We start from the raw sequence: 11,420 nt of genomic DNA, 5'->3' as shown, positions 1-11,420 counted from the left end.
GGGGGAGGGGAGAGAAACACCAGACGATTGGTGAATTCTGGAGGTGGGGGGGACTGTGAAGTAAAGAGCTGAGAAGTTGAGTGGTGAAACAGATATCAGGCTGGAGAACGGGGAGTCTGACAGAAGAGGACAGAAAGCCATGGAAGAAAAAAGTGGGGAATGCACAGTTCAAAGGCGCAATCTGAGTATAAACTCAGTAGTTCACTCTTCACCAAATACCTCTCTCAGATCATGATATTCAGGGGTCACATGCGCAAGGTCCAATGAGCAGTCAACATTGATTGAGGGACTCACACCTTCAACCGTTGCAGCAGTTTCTTCATGCACCATAGCTACTAGGGACGCAGGAGAGGTGCAGGAATCCAACGAGGAAGAGATCCAGTGACCCAAGAGAACTGTGGGTCACGAAGCCATAGCCAGGGATAGCCAGTGATCAGACGGTCTTGGGAGGACTCGAGAAGATACAGAGAAATTGTTTCATGCGTCACGTACCCTGTGACGGGTTAAAGAACCAGCAGAAATGGAAAACATTTTGTAGTCCAGTATTGATATTAACTAATATTATTTATTAGCAACTACACAGTACATTATTATAAATGCAGATATATCAAACAGGTGAGCAATGATTATATATAAGTAAGTGTGGACTATATATGAAAACCAAGCTTCTTCAAGTCTAGGGGTAAGTCTTACGGTGATGAGTAAAATTCAGTTCAGTTCGTGGTGTTGAGTTGAGTTGTGATGGAGAGAGAGAGAGATTTGAGTCTTCAGGTGAGCTGACGCCGTCGATCTTCCTGTTGTCCTCCAAAATCCTTTAGAAGTCACTGACTCTGTCCACAACAAAGGGGACGGTTCTCCTGTGGTGGAATTATCAACCCAAGCGGGGGTTGGACAGAAGAGTAACTCCCCACCGGTCACATCCTTTTCACACTGCAAGAGCCACTGATTGATCCTCCAAAATCCACTTTTTCTGTGGGCACAACCAAGCTTATTCAGTGTCCAATACCTTGTGCCTGTAGGTCTATCATCTGACCTTCTATTTATCTCACCGTGCTGAATACCAACTGTCTCTCAAACAGCTCCTCCCTTCTCTCTCTGTAAGAACGTGGAAGCTGCTAATGTCCTTGCAAAAGTGTAAACATGCTGCTGAAAAACCATAACACCATCTCAAAGCAGTCTTCGCCTTTCTCTCTCTTTCTTTCTCTCTCTTTTTAACAAGGTGTCTATGTTAAACAACTCTTTCTCTCTTTTCAAAAGCACAGCTCATAGGGGTAATTCAGGAACTAGTCACACCCCCTTCCTTCAAAAGAAAAATTTTGACGCAGGCAAAATTTTTAGTTTAAATGTAAATTACAGATTTTGAAACAATACATGTATAATCATCCAATAACACAACAGAAAATGTACAATTCCTAACTTAACATCTGGATAAACAATCAGCTATAATATTGTCTGTACCTTTCATGTGTTTGATTTTCAGGTCATATTCTTGCAATATCAGACTCCAATTTAATAACCTTCTATTCTTAACCTTCATCGTAGTTAGAAACACCAACGGATTGTGATCCGTGTAAACGACAAGTGGTCTCTGGGCAGGTCAAACATAGACTTCAAAATGTTGTAAACCAGAAAAAGTGCTATTAATTCCTTTTCAACAGTGGAATAAATTTTCTGGTGCCCATTAAATTTCTTTGAGAAATAAGCTATTGGGTGTTCAATGTCATCCACCCCCTTCTGCAACAGTACTACCCCAGCAGCTTTGTCACTAGCATCTGTTGCCATCGAGAATGGTTTTGAAAAGTCAGGTGCTTTGAGCACTGGATGATAACACAGGATGATTTTCAGGCATTCAAATGCCTCCTGGCAAAAATCACTCCACACAAACCTTTCGCTCTTCCCTAGGAGTTTTGTTAGGGGAAGAGCGATGTCAGCAAAGTTCTTATAAAATTTACGATAATACATAACCATTCCTAAAAATCTTCTCAAAGCTTTCTTGCCAGTCGGAACAGAAACCTCAGCAATAGCTTGAATCTTGGCCTGTACAGGAGCCAGTTGGCCCTGGCCTACTACATAGCCCAGATGGGTAACTGTGGCTTGGTCAAACTGACTTTTAGCGAGGATCACAGTAAGATTGGACTTAGAAAGTCTGTCAAACAGTTTTTCTACCGCTGCAGTATGCTCTTCTCACGTGCCATTCCAGACTAGTAAATCATCAATATAAGCCCCTGTGTTTTCTCAACCTCTAATCACAGAATTTATCATTCTTTGAAATTCCTCTGGAGCATTTTTCATCCTAAAGGGTAAAACATTGTATGCATACAATCCAGATGGTGTCGCAAATGCTGATATCTCTTTAGCCCTCTCTGTTAAAAGGAACACCCCAGTATCCTTTTAGCAAGTCAATCTTTGTAAGGTATTTAGCCTTCCCCACTCTATCAATGCAGTCATCCACTCTCTTTCCTTGTTCCTTCTTGTTTCCAATTTCTTGTTCAAGCATTTTACTTTTCACTAAATTCATTTTGTAAGGATGTTCTTTGATCGGCTGGGCTGAATTTACAATGATGTCATGCACTGCAGCCGTACACCGTCTTGGAATGTCAGAAAACAAATCCTTATGCCAGCTAATCAATTCTTTCAATTGTTTTTGCGGTGTAGGGTCCAACTGATGGACCTTATCAGTAATATTTTTCAAAACAATTGAATTCTTAAATCTTGTTGATACTAGATTCAGCGGGTTAAAATGATTTTTCGCCTCATTTCCAGCCTTCATGACTCCATTTGTTTTCATAACAATACCCACAGGTGCTACCTTATCAAACAAGTGTTTTATTTTAATTTGAACATTCTGCAAACTTTCCTTTGCAAAGTCAAAAACCTTGTTAAGTCTGTCTCACACATTGACCCATATTTCAAAATCAGACCAGTTCTTTGAGTAGGGTCAAAGGTCCTTTTGGCCTGTGACCAAACACAGGTTCAAATAGACTACACTCCAATGATTTTTGATTCGAATTTCCAACAGCAAATAAGAGTAGGGGAAACCCCCATCCCACCTTTTTTTCCATTTTCCACATAATCTGTTTTAATCATGGTCTTAAGAGTGGAGTTGAACCATCCCAAGGCTTTCTCGGACTCTGTGTGATATGCAGATGACCCAATCTGTTCAGCTCCCAATTCTCCTACTATCCCCTGGAAGGTTCTCGAAGTAAAGTTACTACCCTGGTCAAATTGAATTTCTTTGGGCAGACCTACCAGTGTGAAAAAATTACTGAGTGCTTTTACTGAGTCTTGGCCTTGATGTTCCCAAGAGGCATGGCTTCAGGGAACCTAGACACAGCACATATAATTGTTAACACATACTGATGAGCAGCTGCAATCTTTGGCAATGGGCCAACACAATCCACTATGACTCTAGAAAAGGTTCACCAAAAACAGGTATCAGTTTAAGTGGTGCTACATGAATATCCTGATTAAGTTCCCCCTCAACCAGGCAGGTATGGCAAGTCCTGCAAAAATTCACAATGTCTTTTCTTAAATTAGGCTAGTAGAATTCCTTCATAATCCTGTTCACTGTCTTTCTCACTCCATAATGTCTACCTAAAGGCATACAGTGAGCTATGTTTAAAATTTCAGCCCTGTAAACTTTCGGCACCATTACTTGATGTTCAATGGCCCACTCCTCACTTGCAGGCACAGTGGCTGGTCTCCACTTCCCCATCAACACCCCACCTTTAAGATAATATCATATTGACTCCTCTGAACCTCCTCTTTTGTGAGAATGTCTCCTTTAAAGCCATCAATTCAGAATTTTGCTTCTGTTCCTCTATAAATTCCTTCCTCAATAAGGACAAACCTTTCTCATCAGCTTTACTACCATCGTGAATAACATCATAACCTTGAAGGTGTTTACCTCCAAACGTCAAAACAAAATTCAACAGAGTGGCCCATACATCTTCAGCAGGCATTTGTTCTGAAAGCAGGGTCAAAGGTCACACAACTAATCCAACCTTCACACATACTTTATTCAAAGGTTCAGAGACAACACTTTTTTCCAATACTTTCAATAAAACTTACCTCACCAATTTTTATCTGATCACTAATTTTTAGAACACTATCTAATAAAAGTGACTGAGAATCCTCAATTTCCACTGGTACCAAGGTTAACTTCATATTCACTGAACCAAGACCATTTGACACAGAAACACTGCATTCCTTTCCAACCAAGTCAGACACCTCAGACCTTAACTGAGCTTCAACACAAGGTTCAGTATCCCGTGAATCCACAGGTACTTCAAAAACCTGAATTTCTACCTGAGTTATACCCTTCTTTACCGTCTTAAGTTCCATTTAACATAGAACATAGAACACAGGCAATCGGGACAGCTGCCTCTTCTGGACTTTCACCACTTGTCCCAGTTTCAAATTCAAGGTCACCCCAAACATCTCAGCTACTCTCTGGCAAACTCTCATCCGGAGTAAACTCAACCTCATGGGTTGAAACAACTTCGTCTGTTTTCTTAGCAGACCCCCGCAGGGTGGCGGCATCCTCTTCCTCTAGGTTTGCCCTTATATCATAGGGGACACAACTTTTAAATTCATCAAACAAAACAAGCTCTTCCGAGCTGTAAAAATCATCAGGATCTGACACTAAATCTCTCAGCTGCCACATCTCCCTTTTGAACTCTCTTTGTCTGCCTCTCTAGCCTCATAGATCCTCTGCTTTTCTGCTTCATCACCCTCGAGCTGTTTTAATTGCAATTTATGCTCCATTTTTAATTTTTCCAACCGAATCTGAAGCTCAGTTCACATCCTCAGTAAATTGTTTTGTCAAAACATAATATTCAACTATTTTTCTTTGAATTTCTACCCGAGTCATACCCTACTTTATCGTCTTAAGTTCCAGTTAACATAGAACATAGAATAGTACAGCACAGTACAGGCCCTTCGGCCCACAATATTTTGCCGACCATCAAACCCTGCCTCCCATATAAGCCCCCACCTTAAATTCCTCCATAAACCTGTCTAGTAGTCTCTTAAACTTCACTAGTGTATCTGCCTCCACCACTGACTCAGGCAGTGCATTCCACATACCAAACACTCTCTGAGTAAAACACCTTCCTCTAATATCCCCTTTGAACTTCCCACCCCTTACCTTAAAGCCATGTCCTCTTGTATTGAGCAGTGGTGCCCTGGGGAAGAGGCGCTGGCTATCCACTCTATCTATTCCTCTTATTATCTTGTACACATCTATCATGTCTCCTCTCATCCTCCTTCTCTCCAAAGAGTAAAGCCCTAGCTCCCTTAATCTCTGATCATAATGCATAATCTCTAAACCAGGAAACATCCTGGCAAATCTCCTGTGTACCTTTTCCAATGCTTCCACATCCTTCCTATAGTGAGGTGACCAGGACTGGACACAGTACTCCAAGTGTGGCCTAACCAAGGTTCTATAGAGCTGCATCATTACATTGCGACTTTTAAACTCTATCCCTCGACTTATGAAAGCTAACACCCCATAAGCTTTCTTAACTACCCTATCCACCTGTGAGGCAACTTTCAGGGATCTGTGGACATGTACCTCGATATCCCTCTACTCCTCCAGACTACCAAGTATCCTGCCATTTACTTTGTACTCTGCCTTGGAGTTTGTCCTTCCAAAGTGTACCACCTCACACTCCTCCGGGTTGAACTCCATCTGCCACTTCTCAACCCGCTTCTGCATCCTATCAATGTCTCTTTGCAATCTTTGACAATCCTCTACACAATCTACAACACCACCAACATTTGTGCTGTCTGCAAACTTGCCAACCCACCCTTCTACCCCCACATCCAGGTCGTTAATAAAAATCACGAAAAGTAGAGGTCCCAGAACAGATACTTGTGCGACACCACTAGTTACAATCCTCTAATCTGAATGTACTCCCACCACTATGACCCTCTGCCTTCTGCAGGCAAGCCAATTCTGAATCCACGTGGCCAAACCTCTCTGGATTCCATGCCTTCTCACTTTCTGAATAAGCCTACCATGTGGAACCTTGTCAAATGCCTTACTAAAATCCATATAGATCACATCCACTACACTACCCTCATCTATATGCCTGGTCACCTCCTCAAAGAACTCAGGCTTGTTAGACATGATCTGCCCTTCACAAAGGCATGGTGACTGTCCCTGATCAGACCATGATTCTCTAAATGCCCAGAGATCCTATTTCTAAGAATCTTTTCCAACAGCTTTCTCACCACAGACGTAAGGCTCACTGGTCTATAATTACCCGGACTATCCCGACTACCTTTTTTGAGCAAGGGGACAACATTCGCCTCCCTCCAATCCTCCAGTACCATTCCCCTGGACAACGAGGACATAAAGATCCTAGCCAGAGTCTCAGCAATCTCTTCCCTCGCCTCGTGGAGCAGCCTAGGGAATATTCCGTCAGACCCCGGGGACTTATCCGTCCTAATGTATTTTAACAACTCCAACACCTCCTCTCTCTTAATATCAACACCCTCCAGAACATCAACCTCACTCATATTGTCCTCACCATCATCAAGTTCCCTCTCATTGGTGAATTCCGAAGAGAAGTATTCACTGAGGACCTCGCTCACTTCCACAGCCTCCAGGCACACCTTCCCACCTTTATCTCTAATCAGTCCTACATTCACTCCTGTCATCCTTTTTTTTCTTCACTTAATTTCTCAAAACTACAGGGTTCCTCAACAATTTTCCGCAACTCATCCTTTTTAGCTCTCTTTAAAACCACAAGGTTTGGCGATGCCAGAAATTTCCTAACATCCGTTTCTGCTGTTTTTCCACACAACCAAATCAAAAGGGATTTTCTCCAATCAATTCAAACAAGCCCCCAAACCAATTTGCTCATATCTCGGACACAGGCCCCAATTTTGTCACATAACCTGTGACAGGTTAAAGAACCAGCAGAAATGGACAACACTTTGGAGGACAGTATTTCTATTAACTAATATTATTTATTAGTAACTACGCAATAGAGTAATATAAATGGGGATATATCAAACAGGTTAGCAATGATTATATATAAGTAAGTGTGGAATATATATGAAAACCAAGCTTCTTCAAGTCTGGGGGTAAATAGATAGTCTTACGACGATGAGTGAAGTCAATTCAGTACGTGGTATTGAGTTGAGTAGTGATGGAGAGAGAGAGAGAGGGAGAGATATGAGTCTTCAGGTGAGCTGACGCCGTCAATCTTCCCGTTGTCCTCCAAAATCCTTTAGAAGTCACCGAATGTGACCACAACAAAGGGGACCGTTCTTCTGTGGTGGAATTATCAACCCAGGCGAGGGTTGGAAACAAGAATAACTCCCCACCGGTCACATCCTTTTCACACTGCAAGAGTCACTGATTGATCCTCCAAAATCCACTTTTTCTATGGGCACAACAAAGCTCATTCAGTGTCCAATACCTTGTGCCTGTAGGTCTATCATCTGACCTTCTATTTATCTCATAGTGCTGAATACCAACTGTCTCTCAAACAGCTCCTCCCTTCTCTCTCTGTAAGAACATGGAAGCTGCTAATCTCCTTGCAAAAGTGTAAACATGCTGCCGAAAAACCATAACACCATCTCAAAGCAGTCTTCGCCTCTCTCTCTCTTTCTTTCTCTCTCTTTTTAACAAGGTGTCTGTGTTAAACAACTCTTTCTCTCTTTTCAAAAGCACAGCTCATAGGGGTAATTCAGGACCCCGTCACACATGGTGATTGGCCCCATGGTCAAACAAAGTGGCTTTGTTCAGTATTTGATTACTCCAGAGCCAATGGACTTGCCATTTAAAGATAGAACCTTTCAGAGCAAGGGACAGGCCTCAAATCCCACTTGCTTTCAGAGGGCAGAGCCTAGAATTCTATTGCAAAGTCTACAATAGATTGGACCCTCCCTTGGCTTCCCAGTCACTGACTGGGTGGTCAAAAACCTGATCAAGGGTGGCCGCGAACATCTTTCGATCACAGCAAGTTGGAGATTGCTGGAACCATAGGGCCGTTGCCCACTCTAGTGCACAATCTGTCGACAAAGATATAATGTAGACAGTCTTGGATTAATCAGCCTGAAAGACAGAGGGCTGAAGCTCAAAGACAAGGGCACACAGAGTAAGAGCAGCTGCCAGGATTGCCATCATAACATTGGGAAGCAGGGATCTTGGGTTCTTTGGCTGGCACATTTGCAGCTGGCAGAACCAGTCAGGCATTGGCACTGCACCAGAACAAGGATCTTGAGGAAGGCATGCATGCAATTGCTGAAGAGATTCAGCTCACGGCTTCGCAGCACCCATAATCTGCTGCAGCTGCTCTTGATGTGTACCAAGCAAGTGTCCCAGCTTAGCAAAGGCAGCACAGAACAGTTCCTTCTCTGCTGGGTCCCCCCAGTCCTGCTGTCACAATTGACCAGGTGACTTCAGTTATAACTTCCCTCAAACTGCTTTCTACCTTGCTCCCTAAAATCTCTGTTGAGGACCTCTTTGCTTTTCCTACCTATGTCATTGGTACCAATACACACCAAGACTTCTGGCTGTTCTCCCTCCCCTTCTGGAGTGCTACAGAACTGATCCAAGACATTCCTGAACCTGGCACTTGGGAGGCAACATACCATCCGGTTGTCTTTATCATGCCCACAGAATCTCATCTCCATTCCTCTGATGATGGAATCTCCTATCATCACTGCAGTCCTCTTCACCTCTCTGTTCTTCTGATCCATAGTGTCAGACTCAGTGCCAGAGACCCAGTCACTGTGGCTCCTCCCAGTATCTAAAGTTGTAAACTTATTATCGAAGGGAACAGCCACTGGGGTTCTCTGCACTGTTTGCCCATTTCCCTTCCTTCTCCTGATATTCATTCTGTTACCTGCCTCTTGTAACCTGGGCATGACCACCTCACTGTATTTTTATTTATTTGCTTATTGAGATATAACGCGGAGTAGGACTTTCCAGTCCTTTGAGGCACAATGCCCGGCAACCCCCTATTTAACCATAGCCTAATCACGGGACAATTTACAATGCCTAATTAACCTACATCTTCGGACTGTGGGAGGAACCCAGAGCACCCAGAGGAAAACCACATGGAGAAGGTACAGGCTCCTTACAGACCCAGGTCACTGGTACTGTAAAGCCTTGTGCTAACCACTATGCTACCACCTTGCCCTGCGGCTCCTATCCATCACTCCTTCAGCCTCCTGTATAAACCAAAGGTTGTTGAGCTGCAGCTCCAGTTCCTTAACTCATTCTCTGAGGAGCTGCCTCTGGGTGCACCTGATGCAGGTGTGTTTATCCAGGAGGCTAGAATCCCCTAGAATGCCCACATCCCACACACAGAACAACGTACTGCCCCTGGAGCCATTCTCACTGCACTAGCTGTGCCTGACCAGACAAGGAATGATGAATGAAGGAAAGAAAGAAACTTGCTAGATATTTACCTCACCCCAGTGAGAAGCCGAGGCCACTCCAATACTGGCCCACTCTCTCTGATTGTTCCAGCCTTATCTTTATTCGCCCTTTCTAATGAATCCCGTTGACTGATTGGCCACAGTCTAATTCCCAAGATTGCCGTGAAACACTATCTTTTTAAACTCCATGATGGTACAATGAGAAGAGGGCGTGTCCTGGGTGATGGGGGTCCAAATGATGCATCGCCTTTTGAAGATGTGCTTTATGCTGGGGAGGCTCGAGCTGTGGTGGAACTGGCTGAGTTTGCAGCCCTCTGCAGTTTTTGTGTGCAGTGGCCCTTTCATACTCAGTGATAATACAACGAGTCAGAATGCCAATTATCCTACTAGCAGGTACAACTTTGGAATGTGGGAAGGAACCAGAGCACCCTGAGGAAACCAAAATGGTTATGGGATGAACTTACAAACTCCTTACAGACGTGGCCCATTCTGACACCCCAACTGGGTTTAGCATGAAGCTAACCGTTACGCCACTGTGACATCCCAAATTACGACATCTGCAGATGTTTGTAAGAGTCTTTGGTGATAGAGCAAATCTCCTCAAAATCCGAAAGAAAGTTGTTTACTCTTTCTTTACTATTTGCACGATTTGATTGAGGTGTTTCAGTGGTTAACTGACTCTGCAGCTGTGCCCTGCAACCTTGGACCGGCGTCTCTTACCACAGTGGCTCTGTGGCTGTGGACTCACATTTGGGGATTCTGCGGTTTGATATTTAATGTTCTCTGTGTTTGTTTACTTTCTAATTGTGCAATTTGTTTTTTCTAACACCATTTGAAGTTTGATGGCCTTTGTTGTGCAGTTTTTTTTCTTTAAACTGGTTCTATTGTGTTTCTTTGCTTAGTGGCTGCCTGCAAGTAGATAAACCTCAAGGTTATATACTGTATACATACTTTGATAATAGATGTACTCTGAACTTTGAACTTTGATTAGACCCAGAGTAGATCATCTAAGATGTTGACACTCAGTAACCAGAATCTGTTTACCCTTTCCACCCTCAGTGAGGTCTGGTGTGTGTGTTTGCCAAAGTTTAAGGAAAGCATTTGTTCACTGCAGATTAAATTAGTCTGGAAAGTGTGTAGGTTTGAAAGAACTAATGTGACAAGAATCAGCAGAAAGCTTTGTACGAAAGTCACAGTTCACTGACGTCAAGTCAATAATATATTTATAACTTTCTTCAAAGAAAGAAACTCAGAAAGGCAACAAGACTCATGTGAACACAATCTCACTTCCCCCAGCAGGAGATGAAGTTGATGTGGATGGGGAAGAGGGCAGAACCCCATCCTCGCCTCCAGTTTATGAATCATCATTGCAAGTTTCAGGCCTGCTGGATGGGGGAATGAGGGAAGAAGGAGGTTCCTGGGAAGCATGACAGGATCGGGGGGTATTGTTGAGCAGGGGAGTAATTTAAGGTAATGAGAATGTGTGTAGACTTGTTTACCACCACAGGAGCTGGAAAACATGAGGCAGATTAATCACCACCCATTGGCAAACCACGTCGGTTCATTTATATCTGTCCATTTGAGGGTGTAACAAGAGCAACCCTTCTGTCATCTTGCTGCCAAACTCCCTTCCAGCCCAGCCACACGGCTGTATGTCTCTAACCACTGGGAGGGGGATTTCCGAGATTCCTCCCACATGGAGGGAGCCCATCGCCTCCACTCAATATACCCCCTCCGGTTCCCACAGCAGAATCAAAGCCAATATCTCTTGCCTCCATTTGCCGGAATCAGATCAGGAAAAGAGGGAATCCGATCTAAGGCTGCCGATGGGAGATGTGACAGTTAGGGTTCAGGGGAGGCATGATTGTGTGTGGGGTGGGAGGAGAGGTGGCGAGACTCTGATACTATTTTAACTCTGGTTTCTGTTGGTACTTGCAAAGTTACCTCATGATCTACTCAGATTTAGGAAAGAGAGGCCAAGTTCGGCAAAATTGCTTGGATTTCTGTTTGGCGTCACA

Source organism: Mobula hypostoma (assembly GCF_963921235.1).
Source record: "Mobula hypostoma chromosome 8 unlocalized genomic scaffold, sMobHyp1.1 SUPER_8_unloc_10, whole genome shotgun sequence".
NCBI lineage: Eukaryota > Metazoa > Chordata > Chondrichthyes > Myliobatiformes > Myliobatidae > Mobula > Mobula hypostoma.
The sequence above is the reverse complement of the archived record's forward strand: the minus strand, read 5'-3'. Positions refer to the sequence as shown.